This window comes from Lycorma delicatula, chromosome 13 (assembly GCF_047948215.1).
Source record: "Lycorma delicatula isolate Av1 chromosome 13, ASM4794821v1, whole genome shotgun sequence".
NCBI classification, from domain to species: Eukaryota; Metazoa; Arthropoda; class Insecta; order Hemiptera; family Fulgoridae; genus Lycorma; species Lycorma delicatula.
In genome coordinates, this window is record NC_134467.1 from 2751249 (window position 1) to 2775211 (window position 23963).

Below are 23963 nucleotides of genomic sequence, written 5' to 3' on the forward strand. Positions count from 1 at the left end.
CATAGAATTCTTGAATATTAATTATTTTATTTGTTTTATTTAAAATCGACGGAACAAATTTTAAAATTTAGTGAACGACTTTAGAAATCGATTTATAAAGGTTTCGGCGACATTCCAGTAGGTTAAAGCGGGTGCCGAAAGCAGCGATGTTTTGCTCTTTTAAAAACAAATACCTCGTTATATGATTAGGTAAAAATTTAATCAAATTTTTCCCTTTAATAAAAAATCGGATACCGCCTTATCTGCTTGTTTTGTACGGGCGTGTAAGATTAAGATTTCGTACGCAGAAAAACGTTTGCCCTGATTCGAAGCTTAATATGTTCGAGCCGGTTTAGAATTAAACGAAATTTAAGAAACAAAAAAAAACAATTATTTTGTGTACGCCTGAACACCCTTGTTACTACTTTGGAGCCGCAATTTAACAAAACGTAGAACTTACGGAGAGGATTTTTTTTCTAAGTTTCATAAATACGTAGTAAACTTGTAAAATTATTAAGCTGAAAATTACATCTCCACCTCTGAGTTTGATCGACTTAAAATTTCAGACTGTAAACAACTCGCATAGAATCGCCGCCGTATTGAATTTCAGGTTCTCCAGATACCCTCTACGTTCTAAAAAAGTTGGAATTTTACCGTCGTAATAAATTAGCCGACCGATACGGAAGTATAACGGCATCGATGTCCTCCGTATATGTGCAAAATTAAGTCAAATTTAATCCGGCGATTCTAATGGTTTTTATTATAATTTATATCCGATAAATATGTTAATATACGTATGTACGCCCTACCGGAATTTTCTACAATGTTTTTTCCTGTATTTTTCGGTTAGTTTTTTCGACGTCGTTAATAATTCAAAAAAACAATATCGCGTCTAAAATTTTGACAGATCACCGCACTTTCCGCTTATATATGTCGATGAGAAAGTAACCCGTATATTTAATTAAACGTTTATCTTAGAAAATAAACCGTCAGAATATATATTTAAACATGTGAATTTATCGTCTGTAAAGAGGATGTAAATTAATGTAACATTCTACTTTTGATGCTTACACTACAGCTTTGAAAAAAATGCGCACGTTATAAATTTTCTAGATAATAGGGGGCTATAAACGTTCAATAAAATATATACTTCTTATCTAATTACGAGTGTTATATGTAAACCGAAATAATTCACGTAGTTATCTTTTATTTAGTTTTTTTTTTTGAAGGGGAGAAAAGCGGCGAATATGATTTTATACTCTGTTTTTTAACATTATACAAAGGTATAATATGAAGCAAAAGAAAAGAAGCGTTTAGGTGTTTATCGTTTTATCGCAACGTAACAGTTTAAACGGATTATTAGTGTAATCCGGATTTAATAGGGAAAACACTAAAAGGCAGGAAACTTCTTGTACCGATGCAGTAGTTACCGAACTCGATTTAATGTCTAGTATTACATACAAACTCACACACATTCATACATACTCCTTTTTTTTTTTTGTTAAAAAGGACCACAGTAATTAAAAAAAAGCAAAAACATTAATAAATATTTTAATAATTTTTCCGTTCCATTTGATATATATGTATGTAAAATAAATCGTTTAGTAATTTAAAAGGCAAATAATAGCGGAAAAAATTTAATAGAGTAAACTAAAACTACGTGATGTTCAAGATTACAACCTTGAGGTAAAAAATATCGGCTGTCGAAAAAATGTCCTTTATTATAATCTGTTTTATATATTTTAAAACGTCGGCTGCAGTTGAAACGTTTACCGTGGAAGAACAGCGTGGTGCGATAAGATTATTCACGATAAGCTACATTACCGCAAAACGTGTTGAAACGGGGTTCCTAGTCGGTCGACGGAAAATCATATCGTTCGAATTTACCTTTTTATTCCGTATAAACTCGGTTTTTAGCGGAATGTAAGGCCTTTCTAGATCTTTTAATAACTCGCGATTAAACTTGCGTTGATCATTTTGATCCGGAATCAGAACGTCTGAGTCACGGAACGGAAACATCCGATTTCGCCGGCCAGGAAACGCCTCAAAATCTAAGCGCCAACCGGTAAAGCGACGCTAATAGCGTTTTGGGATAATAAGGGCCCGATTTATCGCCGTTATTTAGAAATACGATTTACAATCGACAGCGAGTACTACTGTAAAATTGTAGAAAATAAAGTAGCGATACCCGCGATAAGGAGACGTCCCGATTCTCTTTCAAAAGGCGTGATTCTTCTGCAGGATAATTCTCGAAAGACGGAAAGCTAATCAAAAGGTGGTTTTCGAGATGTTGCTACATCCACCTTACAGCCTCGATCTCACACCGTCAAAGTTTTTTTTGTTCGGTATACTTCAAGAATTTTTTACGTTATGCCCATAATGAGCTTGATCAAGAACGGGAATGATAGCGACATAATAATTCTTTACTGTTGGAATAAGAAATCTCATAGAAAGATGGGAAGAAGTGCCTAAATTTACCTCTTACACACACGCGCGCGCGCTATTGAATAAAAAATTTCTCCATATATTTTTTTCAAGATTATTTCTAAATATAACATTTCGCAATGAAATATAAATATATTGCTATTAAACAGCGGTCTTATTTGATGTTTATTAAATTTATTTTTAACGATTGATTTTGAACGTCTGGTTCGGTTTAAAGTTAGCCTGTATACAGTTTCTCTGTGTATGCGTTTTAAATAAGTTAGTATATCGTGTTACAAATGTTTGAAATTAAATACTATGTAATTTAAGAACCAAAGATCCACTCTCGATGCAATCTTTACCGTTATAATAACGGTAATCTGATGGAATTTGAAGTTATACTTCGATTAAAAATTACATCGATTAAATTACATCTAGTAATTAAAAATTACATCTTATTCCTTCGGTTAAAAAGAGTTATTATTCTCTGAAATATTTCGCGTTTTATTATTGAAACGTACGTAAAATAAAACTTAAATCTCGTAAATTTTTTTTCGCGTATTCATTTTATTTAGACGACAATGTAATCGTACATTATATAGATTATTTCAGGAGTCGTACAACAAACAGGAATTTCTTCAGCGTTTGCCGTTACAGGATCACGGTAGATGATAAACCTTGATCCGAGCAGCCTTACAAATTATAAAATTAATTGTAGAAAAAATTATATATGCATGGAGTGTATTATTCGGAAAGTTGTATAGAAACCCCACGTACTGATGTAATCTCCCCGCACCACTTTTACACCGTATGTAAGGTTTTCTGTCACGGGCCGTAGGGGTGTGGTTGTCTGACCCCCTCTTTCTAGTTAAATTTTCATCACGAAAAAGCACAGCAAAACACGACTCTCTCTCATTTCAATAAATCAGTATATTTTACATTAGAAAAAATACCTCATTACATACCGGTGTAATGTCCCCCTACCCCTTTACACCGGTATGTAAGTTTTTTTTTCACGAGCGCTGATCTATCAGCGTAAGCACAATTCTATCTCCTTCATAAAACAATACTCATTAATTACAAAAGAATAAAAATAACACGCGATGTCCCAATCTTTTATACGTCTGTATCACTGAAAGTAATGATGCCTGACAAAACATTGTTATAAATTTTAAAGCGATCAGAACTGTTAACCGAGTGGTTACTAGATAATAAAAACGTATTTTTATTTTATTTCATCATCAAATACATAAATATTGTAAGAAAAGGGCGTATCTCGAGAACGGTTGGACTTAGACGCATGAAACTAGCGGCTATCGATCCAGGAAGTTGGAAAGTCTCCGATCGGTCAAGCCTATCAAAATCGTATTAGAATTGGCCTAGGACGCACCGTTTTTGAGATGCGCCTTTTTTTATTTATTTATGATGTGATGAGTAGTTAATAAAGAACTAACAGTTTAATCGTAGCATCGATATACTACTAAATGAATAGTTGTAATTCTCATCCGACGTATTTTTCAATCGCATTTTAAATACGTGTCTGTCTGTCTGTCTGACCGTTTACTAAAGATGACTGCAACAACGGCTGATCGATTTAGACTTGAAAGCGATGTTTGTGTGGAAATAGATGGCATACCGTTCATGACAGTCGGTCTACACTCGGTTGAACGTGTGAGATTATTAAGGATAAAAAATGACTGTTAAATTTGTTCATACTCTTGCTACTCGTGGTTTTTTTTTGTTAGATGTAATTTTTAAACTAATATAAGAATAGTCGATTAGGTTAATTTCACTCTACTTTTACATAATTTACTGGTTTAATTAATTTATTAATTAGCGAGCGATATCTTTATAGTTATCCCTTTTTATTGCGGCTAACGCCTTCCATGTTTACATATAAACCGCACATCTGTCCGTTTAGATCGCCTTTTTTGACGCATCATTTATTATGATTTTTTTTTAATCCACAATCGTTTTTTAATATGCTTGTTGATAAAATATATAAGTTTTGGTAGTAAATTTATACAATTGTAATAGTGTTGGTGGATTATATCGTTCTAAAAATCTTACAATTTTTTTCTAAAAACGTTTTAGCCTGAAGAAATTTTTTTTTTGTAAAAACATTTTCCGTTAGAATTTGCGGTGCTTTTTTACAAAGAGAAAATTTGAAATAAAATGTTACTTAGTTCTTTTAATCGGCAGTTTAAATTTAATCACTTAATAAGATAAAATCGATTTATATTTATATATATATATATATATACAGAGCGATCGTACATTTTTCTGCGCATTTCAGGTATTAATAAAAAAAAAAACAAGGCAGTGTATTTATATGTACGTTTTATCGTCGAAAGGGAATTTTAGACGTTTTTCTTTTACAACGCTTATTAACTTGAAACGTGTTCCGCGCAATACCGTTTTTGGCGCTTAAAATGTTTAGACCAGTGGTTTCCAATCTTTCCCGATTCGCGGCGCCCTTTTTCAATTAAACGTTTTCAATGGCTCCCTACCCTAAATACGACTACTCCTAAGTAAGAAATAAAATTAAATAAAACTCGTGTATCGTCATTATTTTTTACTTTATTAACGTTAAATTAATAATTATAAATGTCTCGGTTCAATTAATTATGAAGTTTTTACAATATTTCGCGGCGCCCTTGTGAAGAGGCCCCGACGCACAGTTTGGGAATCACCGGTTTAGACGATATTTAATTTCACACCGCTTGTTACGAAGAATATCTGGAGTTATACCGTTAATTACACCTTCGATGTCGACGACCTTAGCCGCATACACCTTGATTTTGACAAACCCCCAAAGAAAGAAATCGAGTGTCGTAACGTCAGGGGATCGAAGGGAATCGGTCCATCACGGCCGATCCGACATCCAACAAATTCTTTGTGTAAGCAGTCCCTAACGTATAAACTCAGGCGGCGGTGGTGATGTGCCATCTTACGTTGCCGATGTTGCGTACTCCTATAACGGGTTTAGATAGCAACCGCTAGAAACCGTTGGTTCGGCGAGGAAGAACGGTCCGATCGCTTCATAAACTGTCGACGCACACCGAACGTTAATTTTCGGCTATTACGTTGTGTTTGTCGAACGGCAAGGGGTTCTAGCTACTCTGAATCCGCCGATTATAACGGTTAATGTGACTGAAACGTACAGAAACGTAGCTCGTTATTTTCGTTATTTTTATCAAGATTGTCCACGGCAATGTTTTTCGTCATCTTTGACCGCAGGCGCCGCTGAATTTTGCACGCGTGAAGTTTTAGGAGCCTTCACGATTTTCGATCGCGGTATTCTAAACTCGCACGACGAGTCGATTTACCCGAGTATCTCAGAAAAGTTTCTTACTCGATCCGTAACTTCCGCGGAGACGGGAGGTCTACCGGCACCTTTTTTGTCTACTGCACTTCCTGTATCGTTAAACTGTTGATACCGATGTTTAATAGAGCTTTTATTATGAGGCTTACGCCCGTACATAAAGTGATAACAGATCTGCTTTCATTGTATATTACACGCATCGCTTTCTACCGCACGATAGCCGTTGCTCATATGACTATCACTCCGGCGTGTTAATTCAAAGTCATCAGGTACTCTAGAACCTACATTAATGCTTGAAAAAAAGCAATGGCTACATTGCTTTGTTCAGTTTTCCAGTTTTATATATATATATATATATATATATATATATATATAATTATAATTCTTGTTGATGATTTTAATCCAAATCATGATATATATTATAAAAAAATAAACTTAAAAATACCTAAATTAAGAACTGAAAAGTAATTTACGCTTTTCTTGTCCTTAATGGCCGGCAGTGATTTATTTTTTTTTTTTAAATCATTTCTTTATTATATTTGATATATGTATACATATATATATTTCAATCAAAGGAATCAATAACAAAAAAAAAGCCACAGCACTGTTATTGTAGGAGTTAATAAAACTGAACAAAGCAATGTGAACATTTAATCAAGCGATCTGAAACCGTGAATGATCACGCCGACGCTATGTAACGACAAGGAGTGATCAGCTGATCAACGGCTCTCTCTCTCTCTCTCTCTTTCTCTCTCTCTCTTTCTTTCTTTCTTTCTTTCTTTCTTTCTTTCTTTCTTTCTTTCTTTCTTTCTTTTCTGTCAAAAATAAACGTAAGAAATTAACATGTAACTGAATAGTAATGCGGTTAAATATAGACGTATTTATTATATTAATAACATTTTTTTTTTGGAGGGTGAAAAACGCTGTTATAATAAATGCGATTGTAATGAAGTTAGAGATATCTAAATACCGGATTTGAGAAATAATTTAAAACGTCTAAATCCATCCGATAAGGAAAATGGATTCGGTATAGAAATTTAACACTATATTATTACCTTCAACGTCGACGTAAAATGAAATTCTGCTGGTTCTACGGCCTGTCTGTATTGGATAATACCGAATCGTAATAAACGTACCGGATCGTTAAATTATATTATTTCTCTAATCCGAAGCTCGTGGTGTTCCGAATCGACCGGTTCGGTTTTATTATGTGAATTTTTCAAGCGTAAGGGATTTAAATTTATTACGAATTACGTAACGTTATTATTATCGACTTTTAAAGTCTATTTCTTTTCAGAAATGCCGTGTCTCTACCCGTCTTTAAGCCACCGTACTTCACGAAGTCCATCTCCCTGTCTTCGTGGAATGAGGAATGCGACTGTGGAACGTCAGCTCTGCGTCTTCCCTATTCCTTTTTCTTTATTAACCGATTACGTAGTTGTAATTTCGCTTTTCTTTATCTAGTTTGCCTGTATACATCCGTATTTTCTACGTTTCTTTTCATAGGAATGTCGAACGGATTAAAAAAGCTTTCGTAAATTTACAGCTTTATAGATATATTAAACAGAAATCTGATTACGCTGTTATTATTAGAAAAATAAATAAATATTTTCACCTATAGAAAATATAATATTATTATAAATCACTAGCGACTGATTTACACAGTTTACGGTTGAAAAAACAGCATCGAGAATGTAACTAATGAAAAAGTAAAATTTAACGAACGCGTTAAACGACTTAGATAAAAATACATTTAATTGTGGTTTCAAAAGGCAAATTTTATTATCTAAAAACAAATTTAATTTTGTTTTGACGTGTCGATATAGTTTAAACGTAAAAAAAATGTTCTGTCGGGTTTTGGGAAAAGTACTAAAGGAATGTAACAAGAAGCGGTAAAGATAAAATTAATCGTTTTTATTTTTAAGTCTGATGCGTTACTAGAACGGAGTTTGCGTAATTATTCTGTCATTGTAGGGGATTTTCCACCTGCCATGCTGGATCTGTGCTCGATTTGCGATTCCGTTTGGTATTTCCGCTAGATGCGAAACTATCAGATTAAATATTGCGTGGAAGAAAATTTTTCAATGTAGTAGTAATAATTTATTAAATCTTTTATATATAAAATGTGTAAATAATTATTATTCTTATTCGGCTTTTACGGATGCAAAAATAAAAATTTATTTAGTGCCGCGAAGTTAATCGTTTTATGAAATAAAATAGATGGAAGTAACAATCGCGCATATTATTATTTAATACAGTAATTACTGTTGTAATTATAATTATTGTTATTAATAATCGTGAAAATATAGTTCGTATCGGTTTGGCTGACCGGGTACAGGAAGCGATTTGCCTACAATTGCGGAAAAAAATGTATTTCTGATTTGTCCCTCTTCACCGAATGACGTTTTTCGCTAAAAATGATGTTTTATCAGAAGAAAAATTACGAAAAAAATTAACTTCTACCGTAACAAAATTCGGGTTCGGTAGGCTCGTGATCGAATCGCATTTGTCATCAAAATCGTTCTGTATTTAGAGTATAATTGATTTTGTCCTCTTTGTATACTGGTTTTTAATATAGCTACGGTCTGAAAAAAAACGTAACGTATCTGTTCATAATATATTCGTCTGGTCTCGTGAAACCCCTCTTGTTAAAAAAAAAAATGTTCCATATCGCCCGGTTTAATATTACTTGAATTTTCGACCTTGAAAGTTAAAGTAATATGTTACGTTTTCACCCCCTCTTGCCGTCGGGTGCTGAAACCTAGCGGTGGCTAAGGCGCCCGCGGCAAACTACGGTCGGCAGACCATCACGCCACTCTACGTCACAAGCTGCTCCCTCGAGCGCTGTACGTAGCGTCTTCTAACCGGTCTGCACTCATAGCTGACCCAAGGCGGTCGCGTCCGGATGGACTCTCTCAATTCTTATTCGGATGAACATTACTTTAAGTTTTATGTAGTTTAAGTTTGCTATCTCAGTTTACGAAAAAAATAATTTGTACCGCGATACCGATATCATAGACAAAAGTTTTAGAAGTGATATCGAATATTCGCCGTCGCTAAATCCGATCTCCTTCAAACTTTCACTTCTACATAAGGACTTTTCGAGATATACAAAATATCAAAAATTGAAAATCGGTGAAATACTCTTCCCCTTTTTCTTAATTTAACGCGATCAGTGTTCCCGAGATATATAAAAATTATTTAACCGTTTTGAAAGAATTTACGTCGAAGATGTTGCGGACTCGCGTTCGTATATCTTTTGGAAATTTCTATAACTTTCTTTTTACGTCTTGGATTAAGGAACTCTTCAAATCGACGTTTGCAAAAACTCCTATACCCAAACTTTTGGCCGATCGCTGTGCGCTTTACCTTTTATGTAGGTGTGCTGCTGAAAAGGCAGTAGAGTTTTAGACGCGAAAATAAAGATTTATTATATTCTGTATTTGTTGAGCGCCTTTAAAAATCGATTCGGTAGTATTTTTATCAAAAAAGGGCGATCGATAACGACGGAAGAATTCAAAAGAGTTCTTGGAATATTTATATAAAAAAAAAATTAAACGCTCGTCTTTTCGACTTAAGCAGCGACAAATCTTTTCTCTGTTCAGTCTTTAAACCTCTCTTCGATAATAAAAGGATTTTTGCTTACGATCGTAAAATTTGTATCTTAAATTTATCGTTTTCGGTTTATTATAATATAAAACTATCGCTTATCGTTTCGTTATTTTCTTTTACTTTGGATTAGACATTTTTAGATCTCGTTGCGTTATTCTTCTTTCCGTTCTTTCCGAGAGCGCTTGTTTTTACTCTGGAGCTGTTGTTTGGTTTTCCTTTTGAAATCCTCAGTCGTTTTTCGCAACTATTCTGTTTTTATTATTACGTTTTTCCAATTTTTATTTATTTTTTTCTAGGTGTCGGTTTACTTCCCGGTGCCACCCTCTTTTGTCTTTTCTTTCTTTTTAAAAAGTTAAATAATAGTTTTCTATTCTATAAATACGGCCAAAAATGCCAGTTTTCATTTCCGCGTTTCTTGTTCGTAAAACTTTTATTTATCGGTAAATTTCTTTGTTACGTTTTAGCCTGTCCTTTCGGATCCAAGAAGGTTCTTCTTCTTTCTTTTAAAAGATTTCGTTAAATTTTCGTAAACACTCGCTTGCTTGTATAAGGCTTTTCGGCCTGTTTACTAGTGTAGTTTTGTAGTGTGTTTCGTAGCTTACAGAATGACATCCGCTATCGTTCATTAAGCCGTTTCCATTTTACTTACTTTTGATTCCTACTTTTTCGAGCACAGTCGGTGTTATTATTTGGCCGAGATTCTTAAATTTTGCTATTTTGTGTATTTTTTGTCTCTTTTCGAAGATTATTTAAACGTAGTTCTTACGATTGTAAATCTACATTTTTTTGCTGTTTTCTGCCGAATAATTTTCCTTCTTCTATGTTTGTATTTAGTAAAAAGAAAAAAAATCGTATGAAATTTGTGTCGTGCTTATAACCGTATAAAGTAATTTTCAGTCGTTATTTTTCTAATTTTCCCCTAATTTAATGTTGTTTTTTGTTCTTCGTTTCTTAAATTGAATAATATTTTATATCGTATCGGTAGTAATGTACATCTAATTTTTGAAAGTCTTTGTTCCTCTAAATAAATAAATAGATTCTTACATGCTGTTCAAGTAGGTTTTACTTTTCTGATCGTTATCGTGTTCTTTTCGCTGTAATATGCAAATCGTACGAAATCGCTTTCGGTTAAATTCCTCCCGTCTTGTCCGTTTGTGAGTATTTCGAGATAATAAGCGAGGATTGTCGGAACAAATATTTTGAAATCGGATACGACGGTGCTATTAAAGTTTGGAGGCGGGTGGTAAAGGAGAATTAGGAGGCTGGATTTTACTCGTCCGAATTCTTGTAAAAAGATGAAGATTTTCCCTTGAAGGTTTTTCCAAAAACTATCCCGAATTGAAAAATGAAGGTTTTTTTAATCAAAATGTTGATTTTCTCGAAATTGTTTTTTTTTTTTTTAGGTATAGATTTACGTGCCGGAATTTTAGTAAAGCTACTGGACTTTTTGAGGTGAATTCAAATAAAAGTATTTTTACTTCGTTAAATACAAATGGTCTGCCTAATATTATCCGACTAATAATCTTGATGTTAACTTTAATCTTTATTTTTTTAATAATTTATGAGCCGTCTAAATTGTATATCTATGTGCGAACCAAAAACGTAAGATTTCCTTTCGACAATTTTAGATTGTTGTATTTTTATAACGACTAGTTTTCATTTTGTGTATAGTAATCGTAGAATGTTATAAATTAATAATATTGTTATGCATACTTACGAGTTATTATTTTTATTTAAAGAAAAGGTTTCTGACCGTCGAATTGTATTCTGTTTCGTTCGAAGAGAGTACATTTTACGCGTTAAAAGTTTTATTTTTAATTTAAATTAATTGTAAAACTACACCTTGATATAAATAATTTCAGATGGAATCTGAATATAAATTTCGAAGCTATTTCATCTTATTAATCCTTGTTTATTCTATTTTTTTCTCGTTTGACGCGAAAAGACCTTTTACGTTAAAAAATGTGCAAAAATTTAAAAAAAGAAAAAGTTAATTTTTTGAAATTTTACTTGATAAGATGTATTTATGATTAACGAACGAAATTGACTCATCGTACGAGTTCACCCTAACCTTGCGTCAAAATATCACACTATTATGCGGGTTGGCAATTTGAATTTTGATATGGTTCAAATCCTAGTAAAGCGGGTTACTTTTGTACGGATTTGAATACCGGTGTTCTTTGGCGGTCGGGGTTTGAATCGACCGCACATCTCAGGAACGGTCAACCTCAGACCGTACGTAGACTACACTTCGTTTAGATTCATACATATCGTCCTCATTCATCCTCTACCTTTATTTTTTTTCTTGACTTCCTCTTTCGTAGCCGATGTGCCCTTCCGCTGAGGAGCTACTCATTCCGTCCGTACTGTAACAGTTCTAGATGTGCGTTTCGTACATCTTTCACTTCGCGACCTACTCGTGCCTAGAGAGTTCTTTATGCCATCATCGGGGAGTCCCCGCTCTTGAATGCGGGCGGACTCGAACACCCTAGGCAAAAAGACTTATCTTCCTGGCCCTGCACGTCGCCACACTTCGACCATTTTTTTTTTTTATTATAACATTCCGTCGCTCACACATACATGGGTGCACGTCACCCTACTTTTCCTACAAAATAAAATAAATAAAAATCCCCTTGATCGCGGCGTCGTCAAGCGTCGCATGGCCGTAACTTCTTTACAGCAAGCATTCCTCATCAGTAGGTTCTGTTCCCAACCTCGTAGAGCCGCCTTCCTCTTCCTTCGTACCCAGAATTCTGCCGACCGTTTTCTCCACGGCGTTCCATTCCCTCCTGCCTAGGAGCATGTACCCCACGATGTTATCTTAGGTGAGTCACGCCAGTCCCATCTGTACCCTGACGTGATCCCACCGAGCACAGTTAAAAATCGTGTGCTCCTTGCGTTGTGTCTACTTGCGTACAATATGCACACGCCGGGGAGGCTCTTCTTCCGAACCGATCTAGGTAAGCCGTGAAGTTCCCGTGGCCAGACAGGAACCGGGTGAGGTAGTAACCACCTCCCCGTGCCCTCTCCGAATCCGCGGTCCAATCCTGGAGATTAGTTTCTTCGTCCAGGGGCTCTTAGTGGTGGCATCCCATCTGGTCTGCCACTCCTCCAGTAGCATTCCCCACGTCTCAGCCTTCGTCAGCTCCTCGTACTTTCTCGTTAGCTGTGTTGCCCTTAGAAGAATCGGGAGGTCCCCGGCGATGACCTCTACCGCATCGTACGATACGCAGAGGCCACCTTGATCGCTGCACTCTTCTGCAGTAAGGACAGAGCCTCTTATTCCTCGCCCTCTCCAGTGCCCCCACCAACACCGGTACTGCATATAGCAGAACCGAGGCGGCCACCGAGAGGATGAACCGTCTCATCCTGGCCCGAGGTCCCTGCATGTTACTCATTAGTCTTGTAAGAACATCAAGAGTCCTTCCTGCTTTGCCAGCTGCCTCCTTAAGTTGATGAGTAAAGAGGCCTGACTTGTTCAACCAGAAGCGTAATACCTTTATATGGTGATACCGGAGGCTAAACGGAAAAAGAAGAAAAGATTTGGAATACCAAAAATCGATTCGGTCAGGGGTGTAACGAAAAACGATTCTTTAATGTCCGCTTTTGTTTGGTAATCTTGGCTTCTCAGTGTGCCTGTTAAATCGCTATTCAATGTTCAATTTTTGGATGTACTTATTTCTCACGACTGTTGCGATTACGGCACCGTCTTATTAGAGACAGTCATTTTCAGATGCGTGAAACATAAGAGATAAAATAGACAAAAATCGATGGAAACTTTGTTTTGTTTTTTTTTTAATATCGCAAAGTTCTCTAAAAAAGAAACGACTAAAGCATAGCATATATGTCTTGTTTTTTTTGTCTTCAGTCATTTGACGTTTGATGCAGCTGTCTAAGATTCCTTATCTAGTACCAGTCGTTTAATTTCGGTATACCCCGTACATCCTACATCCCTAACAATTTGTTTTACATATTCCAAACGTTGCCTGCCCGCACAATTTTTCCCATCTGCCTGTCCCTCCAATATCAAAGCGAATATTCCAGGACGCCGTAATATGTAGCCTATAAGTTTGTCTCTTCTTTTAACTACATTTTTCCAAATGCTTCTTTTTTCATCGATTTGTCGTAGCACCTCTTTGTCACTTTATCCACTCATCTGATTTTCAATATTCTCCTATAGCACCGCATTTCAAAAGCCTTTAATCTTTTCTTCTCAACTGCTGCGATCATCCAAGTTTCACTTCCATATAGCTACGCTCCAAACACATACTTTCAAAAATGATTTCCTGACGTTAAAGTTAATTTTTGATATAAGAAAATTATATTTCTGACTGTAAAGCTCGTTTCGCCTGTGCTATTTGGCATTTTATATCGCTCCTGCTTCGTCCGTCTTTAGTAATTGTACTTCCCAAATAACAAAATTCTTCTACCTCGATAATCTTTTCTCTTCCTATTTTTATAGTCAGTGGTCCATCTACATTATTTCTACTGCATTTCATTACTTTCGTTTTGTTCTTTTTCATTTTCGCGGTAGTTCTTGTGTATGACTTCATCCATGCCGTTCATTGTTTCTTCTAAATCTTTTTCACTCTCAGCTAATATTACTATATCATCAGCAAATTGTACCGTCTTTATCTTTTCTTTTCACCTTGTACAGTTACTCCGGATTTAAATGTTCTTTAACATCATTACTACTAGTTCTATGTAAAGATTAAAAAGTAACGACGGTAGTTAACATCCAATTTTTTTTTCACACTTCTTCCCTGGGTCGGATCGACTGGTTGGTATTTCGCCACCCAGGGGAGTGTCTGTTTTACTCTAACGGACCTTCCCACCTACCGGCTTAATATCCGGCATGGTAGGTCGGCCCGCCGGTCAGTTCTTTTGAGTGTTCTCTATTTGCGTATTCAACATCACTCGGCGTGTGTCACGTCTTTTCTCTCTGTCACATACCTATCATCCCCTTGATGTCGACACACCTAAGCATGCCGACTCTCACCGGCATTTTAAAAACCCAATAGTCATTCTTCCGCGTCCTTTGTTGTTAGGACCTTTCTAATGAAGTTCGCTACCTTTCTCCATTTATCTTCGCTTTGCAACATTTTCGCCGTTATTTCTGCAGTCCTCGTATCTACAATTCCTGGGTCTAATCTATGCTGTACCCGTTTGTTACAAACTGTAAACGTGTGGTCAGCATCATCATCATGGCCACAGTACATACAGGCCGGTTCTTGTCCTTTCCCGATCTTATGCAGGTAATTATTGAAATTACCATGGCCTGTATAATACTGCGTCACGCAGTAATCTATTTCACCATGCCTCCTTCCAAGCCAGGCCTGCAGGTCAGGGATCAGCTCTTTTGTTCTCTTGGCAGGTCCCTCCTCTCTCCATCTGTCCTGGTATCTGGATAATAGCCTATGCTTAGCTTCTTCTTCTGACAACCTTCAGCTGTATCGACTCTATAATTGGCCATTAAATCTATCGGAGGTACCCCAGACAAGACGCACAGTGCCTCGTAAGATACTGTCCTATACGCTGAAACTACGTCGATCAACAGTCTCCTGCGCGTCCCCGCCAACCTCTTACAGCTGGGGCTGAAGGCCACCACACTGGAACGGCATGCAGAAGCGAAGACGCTACTGTAGAGGCTATCGCTTTCCTTTTTGAAGCTCTAGGAGCTCTCTGCGAGGATATGATTACATTCAATCTCTTAATCGTGTCCTCAGCCTTACCACATATATTATTGATATGCTCCGTAAAGCGACTATTCTTCTGGAAAGTGATGCCCCAATATTTTAGGCGCTGCATCTCCGTAATCGATTGTCCATCGATGTAAATGTTCAGTGGTTCCAGTACTCTTCTTCCTGTCAGAGTGATGAATTTACTCTTGCTTACTGAAAGTTCCAGGCCTCTTGTTTGAAGCCACTCGTTTATTAATTCCAACGTTACATTTCTCTTCTCTTGTACCTCCAATACTGATTTTCCGTGCGCCAAAACAGCTAGATCATGTGCATAGGCTATTACCTCTACTCCCCTCGGATATCCAAATGTAGGATATCATCAAATGCTATGACCCAGAGCAGCGGGCCAAGTACAGACCCCTGAGGGACTCCACCGTACAATTCAAATTCTACGTCTTCCTCCTGGGCATTGATTTTACGGATACGTTCTGAGAGGTATTCCCTCACTTGTCTTCGCAACTACGCACTTACCCTTCTTTTCTTGAAGTGCTGTGTGTATAAATCTCCATTTGATGGAACCAATCGCGTTCCTTACATGTAATGAGACAAGTAGAGGAACACCCCTAGTTCTCCAAGACCCTTGTTTAACTTGAGTTGCCCATTCTGTAACTCTAGCTGCTGCCTGTACAGTGGAGCGCTTTCTCCAGAATCCGTACTGGTTGGGGCTGATCCCTGTTCATTTATAATTTTAGCAGCTAGCATTTTTTCGACTACCTTCCCCATTGTGTTTAGGAGGCTCAAAGGTCTATATTGTAAAAGACCATGTTCGTTAGTGTCCTTGGGCAGTAAAACCACCCTAGCCTCCTTCCAACACTTGGGAAAGGTGCCGCTCTCCAGTCCTTGGCTGACCACTTCAACAATCTGCCATGGTGTTGTTCTCACGAGACCCTTGATCAGCGCCGCCGGAATCCCGTCCGGTCCAGGGCTCTTTCTATTTCCAAGTTGGCCAACTGCACACACAAGTTCGGCAGGCGTAAAACGTCTTGGTTCACATTCTATCCTAATGTCTTCAACCTCCTCCCTGCAGGGGAACAAGTCTTCTATTTGGGTCTCCACCTGATTTTTATTTAGGGTCGATATACGCCTTCCGAAGCCTTTTGTAACTATTTTAAACGCTTGTCCCCAGGGATCATTGTCCAGTTCATTACACAACCTATTCCAATGATCCCTTTTACCCTTCTTTATTTTCTTATTTAGGGCCCGACTGGCCTAAAGGTTCATTAAGACAGCAGATTCGTGGTCTTGACCACCTTTGGATCTGAGCCTCTGCCTCCTCCTCCTGGCATTTTGTTACGTTTGTCTTAGGTTAGCGATTTCACTAGACCACCAATAGACGGGACGTCTTCCTCTGCCTCTATTAACTTCCCTGTCCATTTCGTGGCATATGACATCGGTCAGCATTTCAGGAGATAGATCACTTAAATTGGCAATTTTATCGGCGACTTTGTTAACTATGGACTGTATTTGTTCAGCTGTGGGCCTTATTGGGAGTGATCTTTCTACCGCTGAGAAACCACGATCTTTTATATGCAACATAGTTGCTCTGTGGTCACTAGCAATGTCGGTGTTTAACACACACCAGTCGCATTGGTCACTCCACCTATTATCTATTATTGTCAGATCCAATACCGAGGAGTGGCCCCTGGCCTCATACGTAGGAGTACTATCATTGACACAATGGCAGTCGATGGACTCCATAAAATCCGCCAAAATTTCGCCCTTTTTGTTGTTATAAGAGATCCCAGCAACAACGGCTTTACTGTTGAAGTCTCCCAATGTCAGTATTTTTTGACTGCATTAGCAGATATTCTGGCTATTGTATGCAGGAATCGTCTATATTCGGTGAGACATAAGCTCCTATTAACATTACAGTGTCCGTTTCGACCACCAATATGTTGTTCCATCTAGATTTGAATCTCCATGAGATCCTCCCACTTATGTCTGTCAGCGTACATTACCTTCTGAGTCAGCCGTCCAACCCGATTTTGCCGCTTCATATTTGTTCGGCTCAGTTACCATCAAGAGATCTATCTCCTGTTCATACTCCAGTTTATGTTATCAAATGCCTTTTCCAAGTCTATAAATGCCAAGTATGTCGGTTTGTTTTTCTTAATCTTCCTTCTGCTATCAATTTGAGCGCTAAAATTGTTTCCCTCATCCTTTTATACGTTATCATTTTCTACCTTATCGTTTTTACTCACACCTCTTCTGATGTCTCCTCAAAATTCTTCCTTACCTCCTCTTTCTCAACCTTTTCTAAATTCCACCGATTCATCTGACACCGTTTCTTCGGGTTTTTAAACCCCAATCTACATTTCATTATCGTTAAATTATGGTCGCTATGAATCTCTGCTCCAGGATATGCTTTGCAATCGGCGAGTTGATTTCTAAATTTTTGTTTAACCGTGATATAATCTATGTGATACCTTGCAGTATCACCAGGCTTTTCCCATGTGTATATTCTTCTATTATGATTTTTAAACTGGGTGTTGGTAATTAATAAATTATACTTCGTGTAAAACTCGATAAGTCGGTCCCCTCTTTCATTCCTTTTGCCCAGCTCGTATTTCCCCACAATATTACCTTCTTTGCCTTTTCCGATGCTTCCATTCCAATCTCCTACTGTTATTAAATTTTCATCCCCTTTTATGTGTTTAATTGCTTCGTCAACTTCTTCGTCAACTTCTTCGTCAACTACCTCATCATCATAATCATTGGCAGCTGTAGCCATATAGACGTTAACAATCGTTGTCGACTGAGGTTTTGATTTTATCCGTATTACAATGATTCTATCGCTGAGCTTTTTGAAATGCTCTACTCTCTTCCCTATATTCTTGTTCATTACGAAACATACCTGCCCTTTATTTGAGGCTGAGTTAATTATCCTAAAATCACCTGACCAAAAGTCGTTTTCTTATCGAACCTCGCTAATTCCTACTATATATATATTTAACCTATCCATTTCCCCTTTAAATTTTCAACCTACCAAAAAATTTTAGACTTCTATCATACCGCGCTCCGACTCGTAGAATGTTATTTTTTAATATTCCGGTGACCCCTTTCTTAGGAGTCCCCCATCCGGAGATCCGAACGGGGGACTAGTTTACCTCCGCAATATTTTACCAAAGAAGGCGCCTTCATCTTTGTTAAATGCGGAGCACTATATTTCCTTAGGGGAAAAAACAGCCGTAGTTTTCCATTGCTTTCAGCTGCGCAATACTCAGAAGATTGAGTGATGTCGATATGGCCGTTTAATTCCTCCTGACCTACGCCCTTAACAACTACTGAAGAGAGCTGCTGTCCTCTTTCAGGAGTCATTCCTTAGTCTGGCTGTCAACAGATACCTCTCCGATATGGTTGCACCTTCGGTCCAGCTACTCTGTATCGCTGAGCACTCAAGCTCCCTCACCGTCGGCAAGGTCTCATGATTCATAGAGGGAGATATGTCTTGTAGAGCGTAAAATATCCAAATCGAGCAAAGTTAAATAAGATATCAAAGATGGATATTTATACACCGACCTGTCTTGATTTTTTCCCGTGCTCGCGTTTCTTAGAACGTTGTAAATCGATTTCACGTTTCAGAGTGGTTTTTTTGTCGCCCAGGATCCCAGCAAAACTCGGTGTTAACGAACGTTCATCCGTGTAATTACTAATCGTGTTGTATTTTATGAAAGATCAGAAGATCTGACGTTATCTGGTAGGCCCGCGTTAAACCTAATGTGCGGCCTTTCGGACAGAAGAATATCCATCTATCCGGTCCGTCCAGGCGCGTCATTCTATAGATTTCCGTCGTGTTCGTCATCGATTAAATAAGGATTCTGACCGCAGAACAAAATCTGTAAAAGAAAGAATCAAGATTAAGGAAAGTCGGTTCCGACTTTATCTAAACAAACATTTCTAGAATATTACGAACGTACCGTATTAGCGCTGTTAATATAATTCAGTGCAAATGGGTCCGGTTTTTACAGAGTAAAAACTACGCGTGCGCTTAACCGTATTTTGCTGAAACAGCAGTTTTTTGAACGGTAATCTTATTGAAACCGACCGTAAATTCTTTTTTTAAATAAATAAATTTTGATTTTCTAATAATAATATTAAACATAATAGATGCTAAGGGAATTTGCGTTTTACATTACCACAAAAAGCGTAAAAAGAAGTTTAATACGCCATAAAACAGCCTTCTCCTTCAAACGGTTCTAACTTATAGCTCTTCCAAGAGTAGCTTTTTCTTTTATGACAATCGCCTTATTTTTTTTATTTTTGCACGATACCCAAAAAGGTGTGTAATTATTTAGGGTATCTGTATGTTTTTTTCACCGTAGCAATTTAACGGCTGAACCGATTTAGACGTATGACCCCTCGCGTTGGAATCCTTACGTTATGGAGAGTGTCATAGGCTGTATAAATATATATGTTGAAATAAATTTAAAAAATAAGAAAAATTTAATTATATATTTAAGAGCGATATTTTTTTTTTTTATTTTTAATGTTTATCTCTCGTTAAGAATTTTATATAATTATTACCGTTATAAATATTAACAATAATTTCCGGTGCAGGGCAAGGTGGTAATCTTAATCTTTCCCATCGCACGTAGCGTGTCTCGTGAAGTAACTTGTCTTGGTAATTGAAGGGCGTGAATTGACAACAAAATACCTTATTTACTGATTTATACACCGGTAACAACAGGCCTACACTCGCTTACAGTTGCTGATGGATGATGAATATTCGTCGGTAAAGCTTGCTTCAACAAAACTAAACGAGTGATCGGTTCTGTTTTCTGCATGTCGACAGAATATTTAATGTTTAACGACCGCTTAAGAAATGTAATAAGTATGTATAACAAATTTAATTAATTTATATCGTTAAATTATTTTATTATTATAAATTATTACTAAATTGCAGTCGGTGTAACGTCAAAATCGATACTCTATTTAACGTGGTCAGGTGAATCGAATTCGGTTAACGAATTTGAACGGACGTTAATTAATAATATTATACAAGTTAAGACAAAAGGTTTAGTTTGTTTGCGTGTGTCGTGTAATTTCGGCTCGAAATATGAAGCGCAAGAAGTCAGCGTTTATTTGGGGAAAGAAGGTTTGTATTTATTCATTTTCTAATCTATTTATAATTTATTATACATGTTTTAACGCTGTTGTGCCGTTTTTGTATATATAACTTATAAAAGAATGTATTTATTTACGTACGTAACTTTTAGCGATCGGCTTAATGTAATAAAATAACAATAAAATTTGTAGGTGATGGGAAATTAATAAAAATATAATACGACGGTTTTTAGGTCGTATTAAGTTATTAAAGCGTCACAATCGATTACACTAGAATCCAACTGTTTCAAACACGTTCCAAAAAATTGAAAATTTAGATGACTGGGCTTCCTTTATTATTTGTACTAGCTACAGGATGTGTCTACGGCACGCTTCCGCATCTCGGAATGGGATTATAAGGTGTCCAAAATTGATTACCTCTTGCGTAAAAATATATATTTTTTTTTTAATGATGAAAATTAATATAACGAAAGTTAAATTAGAAATTTAACTCTAGAAATTGATACTAACGAATCGGGATTTTCCGCTAGCGATCGGTACATTCCGGTGCTATGCTAAGGGGGACGCACATAAGAATGCCGTTTAGTAGGGTCGGTCGCTGTTTCAGCCTCCTAAGTTAATAGTGCCAAAAGGCTAAGAAGTTTCTCTTGAACGTGTTAGTTTTCACACTAGCTGAACTGACAGCCGATCAGAGGCGTCATTTCTGCTAACGAGCTATCGAGGTTACGTTGATTAGTTTGTTTTTGTACTAGTTGTTTCTCCATGTAGTCTCCGCGTGTCTTTTTAAATAAAAGTATTACTTTAACAATTTACGCTACGACTAAAGTTATTTAAACGAATAACGGACCGTGTCGCGATTGTCTTCGACTTAAGCTTCAAAACATATAAACGAATAGTTTTTCCTATACCGGGCGTAGTTTTCTACTTCTCCATCGAGCATTTGAGAAAATAAAAAAAGAATTTAATAGAGCGGAGACGATTTCAAAACCAGAAACCGTTTACGAATGAATATCGAAATACACCGAAGTAAAATACGCCGGAAAAGATTTAGATGCGGCAGATTTTCGAAGCGCTGCTAAAACCGATTTATGCGGTGTAAGTAACCGGCACTTTAAAATATCGCAAGCGAGGCGCATTTTGTAAAGCGAAACAAAAGTTTTGATCGAAAGTGAAGTCTCTTGTAAGTCGGATACAGGCGTTTGAAAGAATGCTAATGAATTTGACTTAAATCCGGTGATTTTGGTAAAAAGAAATGCAATCGAACCCGAAAAATTACAGGATGCGGAAAGCCTTTCGACTGCACGTTTCGGTCCGAAACGGAAATCTTTAACAGATTTACAGTTTTATGCCGATTTGAAACCGTCTCCTGCTAACACGAAAGAAGTTGAAGTTACGTGTGAACAGGCGATTAGTGCCATTAATTATTTTAGCTTTTCGATTAACCTTTTAAGATTACATTTTGAAAGGACTTCGTTATTTTAAAAGTTTCTTCCGATAAACGTACAATAATATATACCGTAATAATAAAAATATTTTTCTACCGTTTAATTATATTTAACCTGTAATTTTTCTTTAGTTATCTTAACAATAAAAACGATTCAGCTTCATTATCGTCAATATCAGAACTCGCACGTTCCGATACAGTAGTCGTTAAAACTCACAGGCTGCTGTGCAGATGGTCAAAACTAACCGGTTCCAAACTTAATTCGTAAATAAAATCTTAAATACAGAGAAACTAACAGTTTCGATTACAGAATTGAATATTTCAGCCCGAATTACAGTAAAATAGTGTAATTTTATTTTTAATTTGCTTTAGGAAGTACCTAAATTCCGTTTTTGTGATTTCTGAAAAATCACGTTTTTAGAACGTGCGGTGTTTGATTCTAGCGTACTCGATTGTAAAAACTTTCTGTTATCGATTTTTGTTTCTACTCGTCGACCGTGATCTTTATACCGGGAAAGGATTTGTTATAAGGTTTACGTAAATAATCTAATTTTACGGAAACCTATAAATTTTCAGAAAAACTAAAAAAAGATTTAGTTCGATCTAAAATCTCTTTTGCAATATACGAAATCTGTATGTACTCCACGTATAAACCTGATCAGAGATTGCATTTCTTTGTTCTCCTTTGCGATTGTAAAGTGTAGCATCTAACTTGTCTTTTTCTGTTTAGCTTTTTTAGTTTTTTGAGTTCTTTTGTTCGTTAATTTTTTTTTAATTTCCCCATCGCGTTTAATTTTTTGGACTTTATCGAACAAAACTCGTTCAGAAATTTGCGAGAAACTGTAAATTTTCGGTGTAATTATATTATTTATAGATAATATACGTGTACCTATGCGATATATAATGTTTAGTACAATAAGTTTTGACAACGAAGCGGTTCCGAAACGCGCCAACAAGAGGTAAAAGATTGAAGCTAAGAAATGTACATACACCTAACGGCCTGCGATGTAATTCTACTAACCGATTCAACTTAAAACTTAAGTGTGTTTGCTGTTTGTGGAATTTATTTCGGTCGTTTTTTGTTTTTTATGTGTCGTCCATGTGTGTAATGTTTTACGGGCTAATTACTGTGAATCTGGAACTTCTCTATCGCTTCATCGGCTTTATATACGTTTACATTTCTAAATATATGCGGAGTGTTCATAAAGTTTAAAAGGTGTTGATATTCGTTAAAATCGGTGTACCGGTTTAACGATAAAATTTCCTTGCCGTAAATAAGGCAAGAACGATGAACTACCGAAACTGTCCCTCATTTTTTTCCCTTTTCTTTTCTCGACGTTTACTCTTTCCTCTTTCGTATAACACCGCTGTAGTCGAATCAGCCGCCCCGGTTTCACCTACGTCATTTTTTCTATCTTCCGGTAGCCGGCAGAGCAAAGCGATTACCGAACCTGTGTAACTGTCCTAGGACTCCCGGGTTTTTATCCCGGGGTCACATAAAAAGCCAAATTGAAATTAGCGGGTAAAGCCAGGTCCTTCTGTTCGTTTACTCGGTCTATTTATCCGTCGCATCGGCCAAACAAATCGTAATCGGTTTGTTTGTAACCTCCTATGTCGTTTAATCTCGACGGCTATTTGTTCAAATCCATCCTCTCCGAGCTACCGATGTCGGCAGTGAACTCGCAGGTACTCTTCTCTCATATCCCCTTTTTTAGTTTTTTTTTTTACGTTCTCGTAGACTCGATAACGTTTCATTAACTTTTTTTCTTAAGACGTTTTATACTGACGGACTTATTCTTCCGTGTAATGTTTTGTTTCTTAAATTTACTATTCTTATTGTTTTTCAATTTGCGTACCGGATCAACATTTTTCTGGATTACTTATGTTTTCATTAAAATATTTTCGTTTGCGGCTGTAATAATATGTGACAATTTTTTTAAATTTGTATCATTTTTCGTCGTTTCGATGCTCGTTAAAACGTAATCTTATCGGTTACGAACGGATCTAACGTGCGAGTAAAGTCGCTCTTAAAAGTAACGCGCTCGCTCCGAAGAATAACGATATCCCGTGTCAGGCTTACTAAGAAAAACGAGAAGCGAAGAGGTTTTTAACGCTATATTCACCGATTAAATGTACGGTTTCATATCGGGATGCAAGCAACCCGACCGAAATACAGGTGATATTTAACCCTACGAGTGATACTTTTAACCTTATTGACCGCAGGAACCGAGTAACATCGTAATCTCTAACAAAGCATCTGCGACCGGTAACTCTGGTATCTGTGGTGTTTTACATCGCATCGAGTTTACCGGGACGAATATTAAATCGTCAAGTGTAAGACTATTTAAATTTATTACGTTTGTTTGATAAGTTC

General features: G+C 36.7%; 1 protein-coding gene across 5 annotated transcripts in view; it reads left to right on the plus strand.

Annotated features, from left to right (window-relative positions):
- LOC142334073 (uncharacterized) overlaps positions 1-23963 on the plus strand; it is a 337489-nt gene that overhangs the window by 257312 nt on the left and 56214 nt on the right. The window lies entirely within an intron of this gene.